Source organism: Cyprinus carpio, chromosome A2, assembly GCF_018340385.1.
Source record: "Cyprinus carpio isolate SPL01 chromosome A2, ASM1834038v1, whole genome shotgun sequence".
NCBI classification, from domain to species: Eukaryota; Metazoa; Chordata; class Actinopteri; order Cypriniformes; family Cyprinidae; genus Cyprinus; species Cyprinus carpio.
In genome coordinates, this window is record NC_056573.1 from 1083196 (window position 1) to 1104440 (window position 21245).

Here is a 21245-nt window from a genome sequence, read left to right on the forward strand (position 1 = left end):
GGCTAATATGCTGCGTGGCCTGGCAGGACCGAGAGCCCTCAACTAAGCGATGGAGAAGCCTGTCACGCCTGACCTCGGCGGTTTCAGTCAACTCACGAAGTCTCAGCGAAACAATAACTCCACAACATCTCGGCAACATCTTCTTGCTTGGTTTTAAATTCTGACAGCTTCCTGCTGTACGTCATGAATGCATTCCTTACATTTTTGCAATAAATGTTCGTTTTGAGAAATAATCGGATGGTTTTTGGTTGTAAAAACACACAAGAGTGTCAATGGCAGTTATTATCACACGTTACGGACGACCAGTAGTCCTAACATATACAGAGTCCAGTTCATCTTACGCTGATTGTAGCGAGTATTTAAAAGAACAAGATGATGTACAGGACGAAGCCGTATTGAGCATAAAGAAATCCTCTCGAAGTGCTTTGAAATATGAAAGCACACACGCGCACAACACATAAATTGGTAAAACAATTGCGATTCCATATCCATAACTCTTGATGCATATGTAAGTCTGAAACTTGTGGCCAAGAACATCTTTATCTCACAATCCACATTCTCCTGCGGTGGGATACTGTCTTCGAGCATGAACGAATTTTCACAAAGGGCTTAAAAAAATATTCATGCATATCGAAAACATTTATAAACCACTGCTCCAAATCCAAACGAGATCGCGTCAGCAGCTATCATCAAAAAAAAAAAAAAAAACACCCTTTAACAGGCCACTTTGTGATTATGCATGAATAGTCAGGAAATATAGGTCTGTTTTTAAAGACACCAAAATTTATTTGCACATTATACGACATGCTCTGAAATGGCAATTATGGTTTAAGTCTCCTCTGTGAACCGCTGTTACTCCAGATCTCCAGACGTCGAGGCCATACAGAAAGGACGTATGCTATATGCCAATCACCACCACCAACCACTTCCAAGATGTCCTCAGTGGTCACGACACTGACCTGATCGTCCGGCAACTTGCACCCACTCATCTGCCCGAAAAGAGAGAAAAAATTCAACCTCGCTAGAAAGATAAAACACTCCATAGCATGGGTGTACAAAAAACAAGTTGAAGTGGTTTGAAAATGTGGGACAAGCTGAAAACATTCCAGAAAATGTTTACCACGGGTTTTTTAGCTTTGTCCACTGTGATTGGATCAACAACCACAGATCTTAATCCCACGATGTAAACAGAGCTAAAAGGTGTGAGAGGCCACGGCCAGCTGAGCGCAGAATGCAAAAGTACTAATTATTATAATGCAGTATTTCAAAAAATAACTTACTGTAAATTCTAGTAATTTAAGATTTACTGATATTTAAAAAAATCCTAGATAACTCAATGCATTTACAGTTACCAAGGCAAACAACTAATGCATTTTACAAATTATAACATTCAAAGCTTGCTGTTATTTAAAGCGATGGTTCCCTTAGTTGCCGGTCCCCTTTGACTTCCCATAGTATGAGGGAAAAACACCCTATGCAAGTCAATGGGGACCATTCAACTGAAGATGTAACTATATTTGATGCATGAGGCCCATATGAAACAATAGACACATACTGACAATACTTTGACTTCTTCCCGTTTAAAACCCAGCTACATAGTGTCCAATGGAACGGGATCGCTTCATGAGCTTCAGAACCAGCTGGCAGGTCGTGTACCACTGTTGTTGGAGCCCCAAGTCTGTAGAGAAGAAAGAGTTTATGAGTTCATAAATCCCCCTGCAGGGCAAACTTTCAGAACCACGACTGAAATGGAAAAGAGCTTTGCAGCAGCGAGAACTTACCTTCAGAGAACAAAAGGCTCGTATTTTGTTTCCTTTGGAGCCCCAACCCTTCAATTCTCCGTTACATGAGAAATAAAATGATTTACAGGCGGTGTTTCCCTAACAGCGTGAAGCATTCAGTTTGACACACAGGGCACTCACTTTCGCTGCTGCTGCCATCCTCCGTTCTGTCTTTCAACCACCACCTTGAACGTTTGACCTCACAGAAACCATCTTCCCTCATGCAGTTCAGCAAGTGCCAGCTCATACCCTTCCAGCCTAAGAGAAATTTGAACAGTCCTAAAACGCAGCAAAATTAATAAACAAATCAATACAAAATCACACGTTATATGCTTACTCACTCCAGAGCGAATAGACCTACCCTTGAGGCCTTGGCGTTCCCGACCTTGTTCTTTGTAAAAGAACCGGCCATCTGAACCGTGAGGTACGCCGGGAGGCGGCTGATTTTGGACTGTAAATGCAGTAACATAACAAGTGACTGTTCATTTCATTGTTTCATGAAAGAGAAAACACCTTGAACAAAGAGCATTTTCTGCAAAGACGCTACAACAAAAGTCAGAAGATAAAGCATACCGATTTGATATAGAGGGGCATTTCTTTCACGGAGGGGGAAACTTTGTAATTCATCCTGTAGCCTCTAGATACATAGTAAAAGCTACGATGAACAGGGCTGTGAGCACTGTGGTACTGTCCTCGACCGATGTATTGGAACGAATCCACTCACCATCGGAGTCCAGGCGTATATTTGACTTCCTGATTGATGAAGCAGCGCAGCTGAGCTGGCTATCCGTGCCTTTAGTTGGATCCCATCCTCTGCTTCAGTGCATTCAACTGCACACAGGGCAAGGTGTAAGCCTTAAATATGACACCGTTCATATGGAACTGGAGAAAAAATCCGTATCAGCTGCATGAATATGCAAACCTCTCACACACCGCAAGTGTTCCAATCCAAATGCAGTGAGAAAAGTAAACAAAACAGTCAGATGCACTGTCAAAACGTAACACGTCCTATCCTGTGACAACGAATTTAATGCAAACCGGCATCTCACTTTCTCGGAATGCAAAATAGTCACTTTACAAGCCACTTATTTAACAGGTACCAGCTTTAAAGTTATCAAGACAGCACCAGAAGTACTATCAGAGAGAGCACATACTGGAAGAATTTGCACAACAAAGGATACGCGTTTCAAATTCAACACCAAATACTGCTCGAATGAAATTCCTTCTTTTTGTGAGGCAGTCGAGCTCCAAGTATCACGGTCAGTCTGTTAATCAATGAAACACAAAGACAAAATTAACAATCATTTGTACCCCTAAAAAAAAAAACAAACATTTCTAGTTTCCAAATAAATATGATAAAGTCCTTCAATACTTAATGAATAGTCTATGAAACGAATATTATAATATGAATATCTTGCCTCCAGCGGGGTTTTCTTCTTTCTGTTCTTGCGTTTCTAATTCTGCTGCGGCCCCGCTAATCTGAAACCCAGCACCGTTGCATCCGGGTGACCAGAACTGATAAAATAACACATTTTTATAATTTTCCTTTGCTATGATGTAAAAGGAAGACATCATCTTTGGTGAACGAAAAGGACCAAACTCGATTAATGCTGGAGCTTCCTCTATATTTGACAATCCTAGTTTTGTCTTATAGATGATTGTAATGATAAATCACTGCGAAGATTAAAAAATCCCTGTGCTGTGAATGAAGTGTCTTACTGGAAAACCATGTTGTGAGATAGTACCAGCACTTCCAAGGAACCTCCGTGCACATCCAGTTTCAGTTATAGGCCTATTAAATCCTATGTCAATTTATTTTAGACTTGATTAGATATTGATAAGATGCTTCATAATCCAGACTGATTGCATTAAAACACTTCGCTTTTGTTAAGTAAATAAATACAATGCATTTAATGGAAATTCACACATTATTTTTGAAAGTTGCTGACTTGTGGTTTGTCGGGTTTCTTGCTTTCTGCCATTTTTTTGTGTTTTGTTTTGTTTTGCCGGAGTTAGGAAGATGGATTCAATGGCAGAACCACCGGCAAAAACTCGTCCCCGGCAGATGAATTGACTGATTATTTTAAAATATATATAAATAAAACATTTTTGAGACCGTCTGACTTGTGTTGGTCTTGTTTCCTTTCCTTTCATTCCTTAATTTGCTAATCTGTATGATACTGCGGTATAGAATACTGAATTGATAGTTTATGTCATTTAAATATATATTATTCTTAAAAAATTTAGATGAGTACAGCTCTCCATTACCAGGTTTGTAATGTATTATTGAATTATGTATATATCATCAATACGGTCTTACTACCAATAAATAAACTACTTGAGAGGAAAGTCATGAATCATGAATAGTTTCTTGTTACCTTCACTCGACCCCTGAGCTTTATAGAGACTTTAAAGTACCAAGAACTTACACCTTTTTAATATCCCTTTATGTTCAAGGAACCATTTCTCACTTTTAACTAGTTGCTTAGGTACATGCATATTACGGCATATGGCTGTTTATTTGGTACTTATAAAGCACATTTGTAATAAAAGTCCACTGGAGGCGGGTATTGTTAGAACCCATTTGCAGTTTTGGTTGCTTAACAAAAACGGCAGTTATACTACTCTTTAGTACATATTTAGGCTACAAACCCTTTAAATGAATAGTTAATTCAGTTCAAAGTCAAGTTGAGCTTAATTTGTTCATCCACAAATTGTGGACAACAGTGGACGAAATGTCTGCCTCAAAGTACCACACAGTGCTACAAAAATAAGACATACACCAATGAAGTAAAATAGTATAAACCTATAACAACTAACCTACTGACAGTTTTGCTTTAATGCTTAAAGAAATGTTTAAAAACAAACAACTCAAACTATACTATCAAATCACCATAAACACTGTACGGCAGGCAAGGCAAGGCAAGTTTATTATATAGCACATTGCGTACCATGGTAATTCAAAGTGCTTTACATAAAAGAAAGTCAATAATCATGAAGAAAAATAATTACAAACCAAAAAAACCAAGCAATTTTAAAACTTTGAAATGATTTAAAAATTGACATTTAAAATGAATTGTAAAACAGTTAAAAATAGAAAAGATTTTTTACATAAAATACAGTGAAAAGTAAATACAGTGCAATCAGTTCGTGAATCGCACAGTGCTCATGCAATAAATGCACAGCTAACGATGAGTTTTGAGTCTAGATTGAAATGTGCTAAGGTATTTAGCACATCTGATCTCGTCTGGAGCTGAATTTCCCCACTGCCGACGGCATAGTTACTAAATGGGCGCTCCCCTGGTTTTTGTGTGAACCCGGTATTTTCTAACTGACTCGATCCTAAGATCTATTGGTCATTTAGGGTTATATTCAGTGGAACATATCTGCTATATTTTGGTCCTTAGATCATTGAGGGATTATAAACGGTAAGTACTGTTAAAATGCAATCCTAAAATGTACTGGAAGCCAGTGTAAGGACCGGAGGACTGGTGGATAGCGCAGATTTTCTGGTTCTGGTCATAATCCTGGCAGCAGTGTTCGGGATGAGCTGGCAGCTGTCTAATGGTCTTCGTGGGAAGGCCGGTGAGAGACCATTACACAGTCCACCCTGCTGTGATAAATGAATGAACAAGTTTCTCCAAGTCTTTGACTGGAAACAAACATCTAAGTCTGGAAATGTTTTTTAGATGATAGTTTTGCTGATTTAGTTCCTGCTTTGAACGTGACTAACGAAACTAGGTCGTCCTCCAGAATCCACAAATTCCTGACTTGATTTTTAGTTGTTTGAATCCCTAGAGTCAGGTATGCATTCACCCTAAGAAAACTGCATCTTTGTGTTCCAATGCAATGACCAAACAAGATAACTATTTTTGATCATGGGGCCCCATGAACAGAGACACATTGACAATAATTGACCTTCTTTCCTTTTAACCCAGGGACATAGTGTCCAGATGAACTGGATAGCCCCTGATGTATCAGAACGCTTGCAGGTGTAGTAACCACTGTTGTTGGAGCCCAAGTCTGTAGAGAAGAAGAGTTATGAGTTCATAAATCCACCTGCAGGGCAAACTTTCAGAACCACGATGAAATGGAAAAGAGCTTTGCAGCGAGAACTTACCTTCAGAGAAACAGAAAGGCTCGTTATTTTGTTTCCTTTGGAGCCCAACCTTCAGATTCCCCTGTTAAATGAGAAATAAATGATTTTACAGGCGGTTTTCTAAAAGCGTGAAGCGTTCAGGATGACATCACAGGGCACTCACTTTCGGCTGCTGCTGCATCTCCAGTTTCTTGTCTTCAACCACCTTGAACTTTGACCTCACAGAAACCATCTTCTCCTGCAGTTCAGCAGTGCACAGCTCATACACGTCCAGCATAAGAGGAAATTTGACATCCTAAACGCAGCAAAAATAAAATAACAAATCTATACAACAAATCTCTCTTTATATTCTGACTCACTCCAGAGCGAATGACCTACCTTGAGGACTTTGGCATTCACAGACTCTTTTTCTTTGTAAAAGAACCGGACCATCTGAACCGTGAGGTACGCCGGGAGGCGGCTGATTTTGGACTTAAATGCAGTAACATAACAAGTGACTGTTCATTTCATTGTTGCACGAAAGAGAAAACACTTGAACAAAAGAGCATTTCTCCAAAGACGCCACAAAAGTCAGAAGATAAAGCATACCGATTTGATATAGAGGGCATTTCTTTTCAAGGATGGGGAGAACTTTGTAATGTCCTCCTGTAGCCTCTAGATACAATGAGGAAAAGATAAAGATGAACAGGGGCTGTGAGCACTGATGGTACTTCTGACTGTATGTATGGGACGTCCCACTCACCAATCGGAGTCCAGTGGCGAGATATTTGACTTCTGATTGATGAAGCCGCTAAGCTGCAGCTGGCTCTCCGTGCCTTTAGTTGGATCCTCATCCTCTGATTCAGTGCACTTCATACTGCACACATGCAGGTTAAGGACCTTAAAATATTACACACGTTCATATGGAACTGGAGAAAACTCCGGTTCAGCTGCATGAAGTATTGCAAACCTCTCACAGACCGCAGTGTATCCAATCCAAACAATGCAGTGAGAAAAGTAAACAAATAGTCAGATGCACTGTAGAACTTAACACGTCATATCCTGTAACAACTATAATTTAATGCACCGCATCTCACTTTCTGGAAGTGCAAAATATCACTTTAAATCACTTTAACAGGTAACAGCTTATAAAGTATCAAGACAGCACACAGAAGTACTATCAAGAGAGCACATACTGGAATAAATTTGCACAACAAAGGATACCAAGTCAAATTCAACACCAAAATACTGATCGATGAAATTTTTTGAGGCAGCTGCCCAGTATCACTGTCAGTCTGTTAATCAATCAAAACACACAGAACAAATTACAATCATTTCAAATCAATTATAAAAAACATTTTCTAGTTTCCAAATAAATATGATAAAGTCATTCAATACTGTTAATGAAATAGTTATGAAACAGAATATTATAATATGAATTAGCCTGCCTCCAGCCGGTTTCCCTTGGTTCTTGATTTTTCGTTCTAATTTCTGCTGAAGCACCCAGACATAATCTGAACCCAGCACTCGTTGGCATCCTGGGTGAACCAGAAAATGATAAAAATAACACATTTTATAATTTTCCTCTTTAACGGAAGATATTCAGATTAAATTCCCCTTACAGTTCAAATAAAGTGTGACCTGCTGGAGGTACTGGCCCTGGTCTCCTTTCTCGGCTAACTGTGGAAGGCCAAGTGCAGGAACTGCAGCAGGATGATGGGAGGAACATATACCGACTGAGGTCTCCATCCATGGACTCTGCATAAATCACGAGATAGCTAAGGGAAGAATTGACTTGATCAAATATAGCAAAATGTGATTCAATATGACTATCCAGCCTAAGGACACACGGATCCTCATCAATACGAAGCCAGAGAGTCAAGTATTTAGTAACCTCAAGACACAGTGAAAGTCTGTCACCTGCTGTGATACTGGGAAGCGCATTGGCTCCAGAAGACCGCAAGGCACCAGAGTACCTATATAATCACAAAACACATTAATGCATTATAAAAAACCTTGACTCTAATATGAAGGACATGCCTAAACTGTGTACCCCCTCCTGAGCGCTCTTTGAGCTTCCAGGCACCGAAAGGAGACACTGCAACTGCTAAGGCTTCATGTAACACGCAGCTGCTCCAGGTTTATCAAGCCGCATCGCAACTCCATCCTAAACGCAGATGCCAGTGCAGGAGCCGTCTTGTTTCTGTGATTCCTAGTAGATTTAATGTGATCCAAATTGTGTTGGTTATTGAAGCGCCCACCGCAGATGCAAGCTGCTCCTCCGGCCATGTCCTCCACAAACATAGCTCAGCATGCCAGGCTCCCTCAGGTAAGAGCCGATCGCAGAGCCCATCATCAGAAGAAGAGTCATCCCCCCTGCAGCCATCAAAACACAGCCTTCATCACTTTAGAGAGGCAACCGCAGTAACAGCGCATTTGCAACCCACCGATGCGTGATGGTGTGGGCTGAACCATCAGAAAGAAAATGTACTGGATTACTGAAAATTAGTGTTCAGAAACAGATTAGAGCCAGTTAGCAGTGGATTAAAAGTACATTTCAATGCTGCGCTTGTTGTTTTTTTTTTTCTATAATTAATAAATGTTTTTTTTTTAAAAAAAGAGTCTATTTGTTGACTTTATTATATAGTCCGGGGTTTTCTTTGTTTCAATGCATACACTTAAGTATATATGAAGATCTTGTTTAAATGCATATATTCTGTGCCTAATTACTCTTTTTGAGTGAAGCATCTCGACTTCCAGTGCAAGCTTTTGCTTTCTTTCTTTTTATACCAAACCTGAATTGTAGTAATAAGAGTTTTAATATTAGGCGTCCCTAGATATAATTACGAAGTTTGGAGCCATGTGTTTCAAGTTGAATGGCGTATAATAAGACCAGGAACAAGTATTTATTTTATGGTGTACCATCGGATAACTTTACGTTTTGGATCATATCCTTAAATGTTTACCTATCAACAGCTGAATTCTGATTACAGAGAATAAAAACTTAATTTTCAGAACTTTTAGATTTTTTATAGTACATACTTACATTTTTCAGCGATGTTGCCCTACTCGTCATCCTTGAGGAACAAAAGTAGAGATTAAGTCAAATAGAGGACTGGAAAATGCTACTGCTCTTAATTACAGCTCACAGGGAATTTGCCTTCAAGCGTTCCTCCCTTCACCATGACTCCCTTTCTGTCTCTCTCACTAGAACGCCTGTGAACTGGTGAAGCTGGGCTTTGAACACCATGGGAGGCTCCTCTGTATTCAGCTCCACGCGTCAAACTTCCTCCTTTCCCCATTTCATTCACTTCAAGATTGTAAAAACAAATGAGAAAATGTGAGAAAGGTCCGTAAAAAGGAAACATCGCGTGCGCAGGTGAGACTCAGGGACAGCTTTAAAAGTGCCATCCGGAAAGTGAAAACTCAATAGCTTTCACTCCCGCAAAATAAAACAAAAAATAATTTTTTGTTCTGTTTGGATGACACAAATATTAATAGTCCAACGAAAATGGAAATGCACATCCATACTTCAACACCTGTGCATCATTATATGTCATGTGGGACTGTATTTAAGTGTCGACAAAGCTTGCAAGCCAGAAAGAAAAGAAACGGGAAAAAAAACTAACTTTTATGCTGTTATTCACATTAAACTAACAATAAGTTGATTATGTGTCATTTCTCCCAATTTTTGCCTGTTCTTTACAAATACGCAGCTTTAACATTCTGCAAAACATCTCATTTTGTGTTCTAAGGATGAATGAAAACTAGGGTGAGTAAATAATGACAAAATTGACATTTTGGGTTGAACTGATCCTCTGGTTTACAAAAATGACACAAATGAATACATCTTCAACAGGTTTTTCACTGGAAACACATTAAAATGATCGAGTGCATGTGACATGTAGTTCCCCAGACACAAGTTCTACAGTCAATTCTGCATTAATGAGGGCGTGAAGTCTGTATACAGTACACTATTCAATAAAACTGAAAAGTGCTGTAAGTTTAAAAGGCATTTTAATCAAGCGTCAGCCGCCTGAAGCCATAACATGCTGCATCACTCTTATAACGCTTTTATAATAAACATGCATAGAAAATAAACACTTCTCCTAAATAAAGAGCACACTAGAGAAGGCTTTGCTATTGGATTCTGCTTTCTTGTTTAGCTTTGTCCTTTTTTTTAAACCAGAACTATCTCTTGAGGCCTGAAGCTCATGTTTAAATGCTAACGGCGTCTGCCTCTTTTCAACGCACTCCTCCTCGTTTAAAAAACACGATGATTATATGTGAAATCCATCGTGTACACAGACCTGTAAATACTGGCATCTTGCGGGGCTCTTGACTTGTCCTTTATCTCAGGCTCAGACTCCAAAGGCCGGTGTTTAAGTCGTGGGTGCGCGAAGTTTTAAGTGTCCTCTTAACTTTCAATTCAACCCGCAGCCCACAATGACGCTGCAAACTGCATGATGACGCGATCGATGAGCCTCCGCGCTCGGCCTATGTAGACCTCACGCGAAATTACTATGGCGAAGTTTGGGGTTATACATATTAATAATAGAGGTCTCGAAGGACGTATGCTTTGTGCCCGGTGAAAGGCGTTATTCACGAATATTAATTACATAATGTTGACACTGCTGGTACCTTCCATTGGCACAGGCTTGATAAAGATATTGAAAACCAAGCCATTTAACCCTTTAAAACTGTCACCCCCCATTTTTTAAAAATAGGCATTAAAGTGCACTATCCAAACTGAAATTGTTGTATTTATGAACACTTTGGAATATAGACCTAAGGTTGGTCTCTTTTTAAAAAAGGAAAAATTAGCAGATTTTGGCAAAGGTGGATTTTATTTATTTATTTTTTTTCAAGAACTTAAAGTATCAAAAAGTTATAGAGTTTAAATGTACTGTAAATAAAATGCACTAGATTTTCTTTTATTTTATTTATTATAAATATTTTACATACAAGGTTTTACTCTAAAATTGGTATAAATGATTACAGCCTTGTGTCTAAATAATATGTTCCCAAATTTGAAGTTGATATGAAAAAAATGAGGTTCCTGTGAGAGTATTTTATTTAGGGCCTTCATACCACAAACAGCCAACTGGAGCCATCAAAAACTCCTCTGAATTGTTGTTTAATGAATTTTTCTCTAAGATTTCTCTGTCAATTTTACTGCTATCTCAAATTAACCACCAAAATTTCTACGTGTTATTTAGCTTTGTTTTGAAATAAACATAACAATCTAATCGCCTGTACTGGCCATACGGTGATTTCGGTCCGAGATAGACGGATAAAGAATCCTCACGTTTTTTTGGTAGTAGTTAACCAATACCGGTGTGCTGTAATTAGCCCGTTTGTTTTTTTCTTGTCTGAGATAAAGGTTTTGGACCCCAGAAAAGTCTGACGCTGGTTGGCTGGTTTGCTGCTCTTCAGACCTGGTCCGCGCTGGTTTTAGTGAGGTTTTCACCACTTCTTTAGCTAAAAACCACTAACTAGTTGGCCCGGCTGGGAGACTATAAAACCAGCGAGCGAGCTTCAACCAGCCTGACCACCTTGGTCAGGTTTTAGTTTATTTTTCAGTACCAGATGTTCACTTAGTTTTAAGACCAGAAACTGTTTATTTTGAATTTGATAGATTAAATGCGTTCAATTTGAATTGAACCCCTTATCGGTGTCTTCAAGTCCAACATGACTGAAGGAAATATTATCACATAACACACTCAAATGTGGGACACAGTTTTGGGTTATCCCTGACACTGGTTAAAATTAATATCAATACGCACTGTTTTATAGCATTTGTTAACTCTTGGTTAATAACATTTTAAACATTTAAAGGGGGTTAATAATGCTACAATGTATAATGCTGCATGTATTTGCCTACTGAATTATTCCATTTCTCATTGGCCCAAGCAATATGAAAATCTACACTCTATTTCTATTTCTGTTTTATCTACTTGTTTTCTTTTTCACTCTATATTCCATTTCTATTCTTACTACTGGTTTTATTCTTATTTCTGTAAAAAAATACCCTCTAACATAGCATTCTCTATTCTTTTTCTATTCTATTTACTTGTTTTATTTTTATTTATTACAAAAAATGACCTTCTAACACTAGCGTTTTTATTCTTTTTCTATTCTTTTTGACCTTTCTTAGAAAACTTGCTGTTTACTTGCTTTAGACTAACCGAGAATTGTCAGCACTCACATATTTTGATTTTTGATTGCTTCTATTGTCCCTCATTTGTAAGTATTTTGGATTTTAAGCGTCTGGCCAAATGACTCAATGTAAATTTATGTAATAATATCTCTACTGTCTGTAAACTGCTGGCTTTAAAGACACATTCAGTAGTGTCCGCCATTGAGAGAGAGAGAGAGAGAGAGAGCCGCGCGCGCGGCGAGAGAGAGAGAAGAGAGCGCGCGCTTCTGCGCATGCGCTTGTGGAGAAGTTTGAAGTTGACTCTGGGGTGTTTCAACAGGAAGGCGACATGTTTTGGTCAGGCAGTGGAGAAAATCGGGCACCCAGTATTTTTTTTTTTTTAATTTTAATTTTTTTTGTGTGTGAATAGTAGCATCGTTCAGGCTTGATTCGTCTGCACACCCGCAGCATCGTGGATTACATACTTGCTGGAAAAGTGAAAGCCGGCATGCGGACTAAGAGAGATTTATCGCGCGAGGATTTGTAAGGATCGTTTTAACCAGGATCGTGTTTTAACTCATCGAAATTTGCACGGCGAAGTTTGTTTTGCGCCACTTCTCGCTGTGCAGCTGTCAGACTCGTCTGGCCTGGCCAGCTTTTATAAACAGAGGCCTGGAGAAAGTTAATTTTCATGTGGCCGCATGCTAACTCTGCAGAATTGTTTTTATCACTTCTTTGCGCGTGATTGCGATCAGTTTGTGTGTTTTAGAAGAGCCCATTCCCTTCATATCTCCCGAAGCTAGAGTTAGCTTAGCGCGGTGTAATCTGTAACGTTACTTTCTGTGTTTGCCAAGTTGTCATGAACTGATCCGACACCTCGTCCTGCTGTCGTTTTGTTTCGAAAATGTGGCTTTTTGTCATCTCTCGGTGTTGTAGACGATTCAACGAGAGCGATATTAAGGCAGTAAGACACAAAACGGTGCTTTGCTCGAACTAGTGCTCGTTGTTTAGTGAGGGCAGAGGAAGTTAGCGAGTTATTTGCTAATCTGAGCCAGTAACTCGCACACGTCTGAATCAAATCAGTTAGGGTGAACAGGTCTGCTGGAGAAAGTTTGACAGCTCGATTCGAGAAGATCGATGCCATGCTGAAGGACCCCAGATCAGAGATCAACACGGACTGTCTGCTGGTGAGTGCGTGTGGTTTATTGTGCAGATATTATTGTGTTTTGTAAACTGCATCCTCTAAGGTCCGCACAAACTACTATAAACTAATTTAAACATGAGTTGCATGCGGTACAGTGCAGTTACAGTAGTGCAGTATGTTCTGTGGATCGTATATATCAGTGATGCTGCATGAGTTTGGCCATGCGATGCATGCCAGCTTCTAATCACTTTGTGAGTGTTGCAGGATTTAAACTTCTTACTGATTTCTAGGAATTTGCTTGAAATGGTGACCTTTTTTTTTTTTTTTAGTGATAGCATTTTTGCCATGAATTTATTAATTGCAATTAAAAAAAAATGTTTTAAATTGTGCAGTACATGCATTACAGCTTTATAAATGTCTTGAACAGGTCTTGATAGTTCGTTGCAGGGTTGACCTACAACTATTTGGTAACCAGCAGGGTCTTTAACCACTAGGCCACATCACCCATGCTCAGATTTTTCAATAAACTTGCTTTTAATTTGCATTTGTACTCTGTGTGTGTGTGTGTGTGTGTGTGTGTGTGTGAAATGTGCAATTTCTGAAATTGATTTGATGAATTATTTTAGCGTTTTCATACATTTGAGCATTGTTTAATCAAGAATTTGAGCTCGTTGGAGTTCTGAGTGAATTGTTGTGTGCACACAGATTGTGTGCATTGATTTTTTTATTTATAATTTTTTGAGCAGTTATAGTGTTAAATCTCACTTTTGCGTTAACATAGTCTCACTGAGATCTTTAGTTATTAATAGTGGCACCATGACACTTCCTGTAAAGTCTTTTTATATAGTCTTCAGTCTCACAGGCTTTGACAGCATCTGTAGTAGTAAGTACAGGTCACGGGATTTCACAGTAATGGCGCTGAATTAGAGTGTATTCTGTGTATGCTATAGATATTTATAGGCCTAATTGGCTATGCCATTCTACCCCTTATGGTTGTGGGTATGTAACATTAAACGATGTTCTGGTCCTGGTTTTGAATCTTCATACAGCGTTCCGATACATGCCTTTATTATCTTTATTTACATGTCCCTTTATGATTCTATGAATTTTGCAACACTTTGGTGACTTGCGGTACATATCAGTTCATGCTACAGGAAGGCCTATTAGTTTGTTGCGTATCCAATAGCTCGTGTTGAATCTTTCTCGAGGAGAGGAGTGGTTGTCATAGTGATTTAGGGAGGTGGTCATACTGATCTCTCAGGGACAAAGGGCACACAAAAGCTGTCACTGGCGGTGGTATACTTTCAAACGATGCTAGGCTAGTGTGTTTACCATGTATGGGACCAGGGATGTTACACTGTTGGGTGCATAAAAAGGTTACTAAGGTACTACCCCAGCTGACAGCTTTTTGACCCCTTTTCTGAGAATTTATATGTCATACCATTGAAGGTGATTATAAGTCACATAGATACACCAGTAACCTATACTATGCACTATAATTTGAAAGCATACCAAATAGGACGGTTATTACACATAAGGGCTGGAAATACACTTCACGACTTTTGCTCTGAGGTTCAGAACTGCCTGAATTGACACTCTGGAAGAAGACGATGATTAGGTGCCAAAAGCATAGCGCAGTCTCACTCTGGCGACTAATGATGTCTCACATTAGCCATTTGCTAGTAATTCTTTGGGTAATTTTGGTTTGGACAGATTATTTCACTCGACTGCATCACTATTTCACAGCAATTAGGCTATTTTTACATTTTTCTCAATTGTTGCCCTGTAAACCAAGGCGCCGCTCCTGACTCTTTACCTGAGAGCAGACTTTTGCACACCCCCGACGAAAGAAGGAGAGGAGAGCGGCGAGTCCCTGATCTGATTACTACGTTGCGGTTCTTTTTAAAAAGGTGTTTTAAAATGAAAACGATCCTCATCTACACTGGCGTTTTCACTGCCTTTTTCAGAAACGGTCTTCGTCCACACACTACACAAGCGAAATGTCGCAGGTCACATGACCATTCATGCAGGTACAACAATGAGCATGATGTTATTGTTTACACAGTCATCAAGAGCAAATGTGGGCAGCCACGCCATTGTTTTCAAAAGTCTCAGTTTTGGTCCGTTTACACTGAAACGCAAACCCTGGATTTTCAAACTAAAGCCCCCGTTCACACCGCCAGCGAATTTTTCGATGCTTGTCGCTTGTGGCTGGCAATCCACTAAGGTCACTACTGGGTGTTCCCACTACTGGTTGCCTAGTTCCCCCGTAACACTCCACTACAGCAGAGATGAATCACGTGCTCCTCCACCTGACCATTCACTCCCATTGGTTGTCGCTCATGAAATTCGCTGCTTATTTGCATAAAGTTGAAGAATTCTGAACTTTTTTTCGCTTGACTCACATCGCTTGCACGCCCACATTCCTTCGCCAATGGTCACTTTCACTCGTGTCGCCGGAATTCGCTGGAATCGCCAGCTCTCCATTGTAAATGAATGGGATTATGTCGTTTTGTTGCTGTGTGTCACTGGTGGTGTGAACAGGGCTTAAAGGGATACTCCACCCCAAAATGAAAATTTTGTCATGAATCACTTACCCCATGTCGTTCCAAACCCGTAAAAGGCTTCGTTCGGTCTTCGGGGACACAATTTAAGATATTTTGGATGAAAACCGGAGGCTTGTGACTGTCCCATAGACTGCCAAATAAATAACAGTGTCACGGTCCAGAAAAATATGAAAATCATCTTCAGAATACTCCATCTGCCATCAGACGTACATCTCTGGTTATATGAAGCGACGGGAACACTTTTTTGTAAGTAAAGAAACAAAAATAATGACTTTATTCAATAATTCCTTTGTCAACGGTCTCCTCTGGTGTCTCTCCATATCACATAAGTCATTATTTATTGTTTTCTTTGCTTACAAAACAGTATTTTTGTTGCTTCATATCATTACGGATAATTCACTGGGGCAGCTGGAGTTTCTGACGATGTTTTCATACTTTCTGGCCCGTGACACTGTTATTTATTTGGCTCTATTGACCGTCCAAGCCTCCTTTTTCTCCAAAAATCTTAAATGTGTGCGAAGAGAACAACGGCTGTTTATGGGTGTGGAACCAGGGGGGTAAGTGAATTATGACAAAACATTTTCATTTTGGGATGGAATATCCCTTTAAGACTGGGTATGCAGCGTTTTCGAAAGTATCCGTTTTGATTTACAAAAAAAATCATCACATCTTTCTGAGTTTTATTTCAGGAGCATCATGCAGTACTGTACTACAAAATGATAATTTTTAAAACCCTGCACTTCACTGCATATAAAACCAGTGGTAAAAACCAGTTCATATAAAAAAAAACAATTGAAATTAAGTGTTACATTAAGCTGTTCCTACTCATCAAGCTAGTGCCATAAGAAAACAGTAAATAAAATAATACCACATATTACCACAATTTGCATACCACAAAAGTTTGCATACTGATTTAGACATGTCTAGCTTTGCATGTCCTGTGAATTATGATGCACCAAAATAAAAATAAAGATTAATTAATAGGTTAATTAAAATGTTAATTCTGCAATTGAAGCCCTGATTGACGGATTACATGAGATCTACATTGTATTGTATTGCATACAAGTTGTACTGTATCTTTCAGCATACCTTTCTGATGTCCAGTCATGTTTATTTCTGTGCTATAACTCCAGTAGTAAATAGGAAGAGGTGGATACGGCGGTCTGTCATGACACATTAAAGAGCGTCAAAACCACATTTTATTGTTTGAGAAAAGGTAGCGATAAAAAAACAGGATCACTTGAAATAAATAAAAAAATAAATGTACTAGACGTCTACTGAGTTTTCCAAATGTTGCTTCCTCCATGGATGTCATTTACTGAATTTTAAAAAACATTTACTTTCCACTTGGATTGTCAGTTGTTTTTTTTTTTTTTTTTTTTTTTTTTTTTAAATATGTTGTAGAATGTCTCAATCTTAAAACATTGATAAATAATTTCAAAGGCACACCATACCCTTTCATACACAAACAACTAGAAAGAAAATCTTTTTGGAGCATGAGATCTTCAATCTTCACATGACTCTTTTATGTGCAACATCATGAGATTGTTTGTGCATGAGAGAGACAATGTGTGGAATAACTTGCATGTAGAATACCACACCTAATCTTGAGCAAATATCTGCACCTCTGGCAACTATGTGATCAGGATATTATAAAAACTATTTAATTTAATTTGTTTAGCCACATGGAATCATTCGGCAAGCATTCTGAGAAACCTGTCGTTTACACTTATTTTGTAAAAAAAATAATGTTTGATTCTTCAGATGAATCTGACAGATGGACTTACTGAAAAAAGTAGGCGATGAATGTCATGCTACACACAGGCAGAGTTTTTTGAGGGAAATGAATGCACGCCCATGCAAAATATGGCAGGCAGCTATATGCTGTTGTGATGTGAAGTTGCTTACATATACTGTGTATGTTTTGCTCCATAAGGTTTAATCGCATCTATTTGTTCGGGCAAAAGGCAAATCATTTTCTGTGCCTATTTTTCTGCGTTATTTTTGTACAAGCCAATTGTTCTGGTATGGGCTAATACATAGAGCCCTTCGCACCTTCAGAGTGATTTGGTATATTTGGGTGCATTGCTTATATTTTTAAAACTGATTTGTACAAGCATCATAAAATTGCACACACGGCGTTTTTTTTTATGTAAACATTTTTTAATAACAGAATTAGTGTTTATACTTCAGTGTCCTATGAACTAAACATTAAGTTGTTGGCGGAATAAAAACCTTTTTCATGACTGTTTTTTAGACACTTAAAGAATGACTGGTACAATAAAAATCTAATACAAAGCCCATATAGTTGCATATATTTAGCAAAATGCCCCTTCCTAACTATCAAGTTTTATGGCCATTTTAGAAGAACAGAATCACGGAATTCGTCATAAAAATGGTATTTGGTATATAACGCCAAATTTTGGATGAATTCATCAGAAAATAAGTCAATAAACTTTAATCAGAACGTAATCTGGACGACTGCTTGTGAATATTAAGCTTCAAAAACACTATTTAAATAAGAATCCTGCATGTTCGGCCTGTGTCTGTGTGAATGAATGGCTCAGATATGCGGTTACGTTTACGGTTTCGTTTCGCCTCTGCTGCCTTAATATATGAATACATTAGGGCTGGACGATATGGCCAAAATTTATATCACGATATATTTCTTAATTTCGGTCGATACGATATAATTCCGAGATCGATATGAACACTATAAAAGCATCGTAAAAACTGCCAAGAACGCCCACAACAGATGTCTGTGTATATAAATTTATGAAAAATGAAATTTGCCAAGTCTGACACCTCATTTAAAACCATTTAATATTTTGGAAAAAAAAAAACATTATTTTTTGTATTTAGCCTTCATACAAACAATAAATGTGAAATCACTGTCAAAAAATCATTTCAGACTCACCTAATTAAAATTAATATCTTTAACTTCAAACTATAGGGCTAATATATACTATCAGTCAAAAGTTTTTGAACAGTAAGATTTTTAATGTTTTTTAAAGAAGTCTCTTTTGCTCACCAAGCCTCCATTTATTTGAATCCAAAATACAGCAAGAAAAGTAACATTTTGAAATATTTTTACTATTTAAAATAACTGTTTTATATTTGGAAAATATTTTAAAATCTAATTGTATTCCTGTGATTTCAAAGCTATATTTTTAGCATCATTACTCTGATTACATGAGCCTCTTCAGAAATCATTCTTTATATTCTGATTTGCTGCTCAAAAAAATAATTTGTTGAAATCAGCTGAGTAGAATATTTTTTTCAGGTTTTCTTGATGAATAGAAAGTTCAGAAGAAGAACATTTATTTGAAATAGAACTATTTGTAACTTTATAAATGTCTTTACATCACTTTGATCAATTTAAAGCACTCTGCTAAATAAAAATTTCTATAATTTCTGTCCAAAGAAGAAAGAAATCATAGCTACTTCAAAAGGCTTTCACTGATGGATAGTGTAATCACACATCAAATGTACAAACATGTAATGTTACAAAAGCTTTAATGTTTCAGATAACTTGCTGATCTTTGATCTTCTAATTCCTCAAAAATACCGGAAAAAACAGTACTCTCTTAATTCTTGATAATCATCAAATCAGCAGTAATAGAATGATGTCTGAGCATTAAATGTCAAGACTGAAGACTGGGTAAGGTTCTTGAAAACCAGCTTTGGACCCTAGGAACTATAACACTAACCATTTTAAAATAAAAAGTTATTTTAAATTGGAAAAATATTATCAAAATTACACTGTTGTTTGCAGTACCTGGGATATAGATTGTCAACCACATGTGCTTTAGTCAGTTATAAAGAGTCTGAAAGAGTGCCTCTTGAGTTGCTTGCAGGAAAAAATAAGACATGGTGCTGGCGCCGGGCTTCATTGACAAAACTGAGTGTCCTGCCAGCAGGAGGCGCTGGGAGAGTGGTAGACCCAGCGCGTTCTCCAGTAACGGCGATTAATTAACGCAGCTCTCCGCCTATGAAACGCCTCTTTCTCAGATAAAATTACAATGCCATCGAAACTTTTCTGAAAACAGTCGGTTCCCTTCAGAGGATACATTCATCTATAACACGCCGAGAACGTGATTTTCTTGATTTTGAACGTACAGTGCTTCATATTTATTCAACGAAGTCAAACAGCCACATATAAATCAAGGTATGGGGAAAACATGGTTATATTCGCAATATCGGAAATGGGTGTAAAAAAAACCATATCAAACCGTGTTATGGACATTTGTTTTGATTTATCGCTAGGTCATGATTTGATATTGAATTATTGGTCCAGCCCTAGACTTCACTATGACCATATTTCCTACAGAACTCCACTAACGTCCTGAGCACTTTTGTTTCTTTTTTGAGAAAAATCTACTCGTCATATACAGGTGCATCTCAATCAATTAGAATGTTTGTGGTAAAAGTTTAGATTTATTTCAGTAATTTGCAACTCAAAGTGTGAAACTTCGTGCATTAACTAAATTCAGTGCACCACAGACTGAAGTAGTTTAAGTCTTTGGTTCTTTTAACTGTGGTGATTTTGGCTCAACATTTAACAAAAACCCATCAATTCACAACAAATTAGAATATGGTGACAATCAGCCAATCAGCTTATCAACTCAAAACACCTGCAAAGGTTTCCTGATGCCTTCAGAATGGTCAGTTTTGGTTCACTAGGCTACACAATCATGGGGCTGATCTGACAGTCATTGTCCAAGAAGAAAATTCATTGCAAGAAGAAGCTGGCTGTTTCCCAGAGTGCTGTATCAAAACATGTTAACAAGGGAGGGAAGGAAAAAGGTTGTGAAGCCACAAAACCGGAGAGAACCGCAGTCATGAGGATTGCCAAAGATTCAGAATTCTGGCTGTTCACAGGAGTGCTGTACAAAGCATGTGAAATGAATTTGGCTGTTATATCGGCCCCAAAATTTCGGCCGAAAATGTGCCCAAAAGTGCATTTGGCTACAGTGTTCGGCCGGAAAGAGGGTCAATGTCCTCTTTGCAGATTTAAACAAGTCTTCGAGTATGGGGAAGGGTGGAAGAAGCTCAAGCCCAAGTCTTGAGTACAGTATTAAGTTTCCACAGACTGTGAGATTTGGCGGTGCAGTGTCATTCTGCTGGTGTTGGTCATTGTGTTTTTCATTGTGTTTGGTCAAATACGGTTTTATTCGGCCGAAATATGAGAAAAAATACGGCGACCGTGATGACGGCAAACAGAAACCGCGACCTGCACGTGTACCTGCATAGCGCAGACAGCGAGCTCTCCGCGACATTCACTTCTAAAAACAGTGGGTCTTAATAGAGAACATTGTCTCTCTTCTTGCCCCCTTTGAACTCCTCTGATGCATCTGTAGCGGACGTTATTCCTTTAAATGCAGCACTAAAGCGTCTCCCAAGCAAAGAGGTTGAGACAGACCACGGAGTGAAAACAAAGAAACGTACACTCTTTAAGTCTGTCAGCACACGTTTCAATAAGATCTATTCGGATCCTCTGCACTTCGTCGTGACTGTACTTTATCCGCCTTTTAAA

The 21245-nt window shown here is 38.5% G+C and overlaps 2 pseudogenes; one reads left to right on the top strand and one right to left on the bottom strand.

Moving 5' to 3' along the window:
• Positions 1–5657: 5657 nt before the first annotated feature.
• Positions 5658–9161, bottom strand: LOC122135221 (annotated as a pseudogene).
• A 3345-nt stretch (positions 9162–12506) lies between these two features.
• Positions 12507–21245, top strand: part of LOC122135225 — a 59867-nt pseudogene continuing 51128 nt past the window's right edge.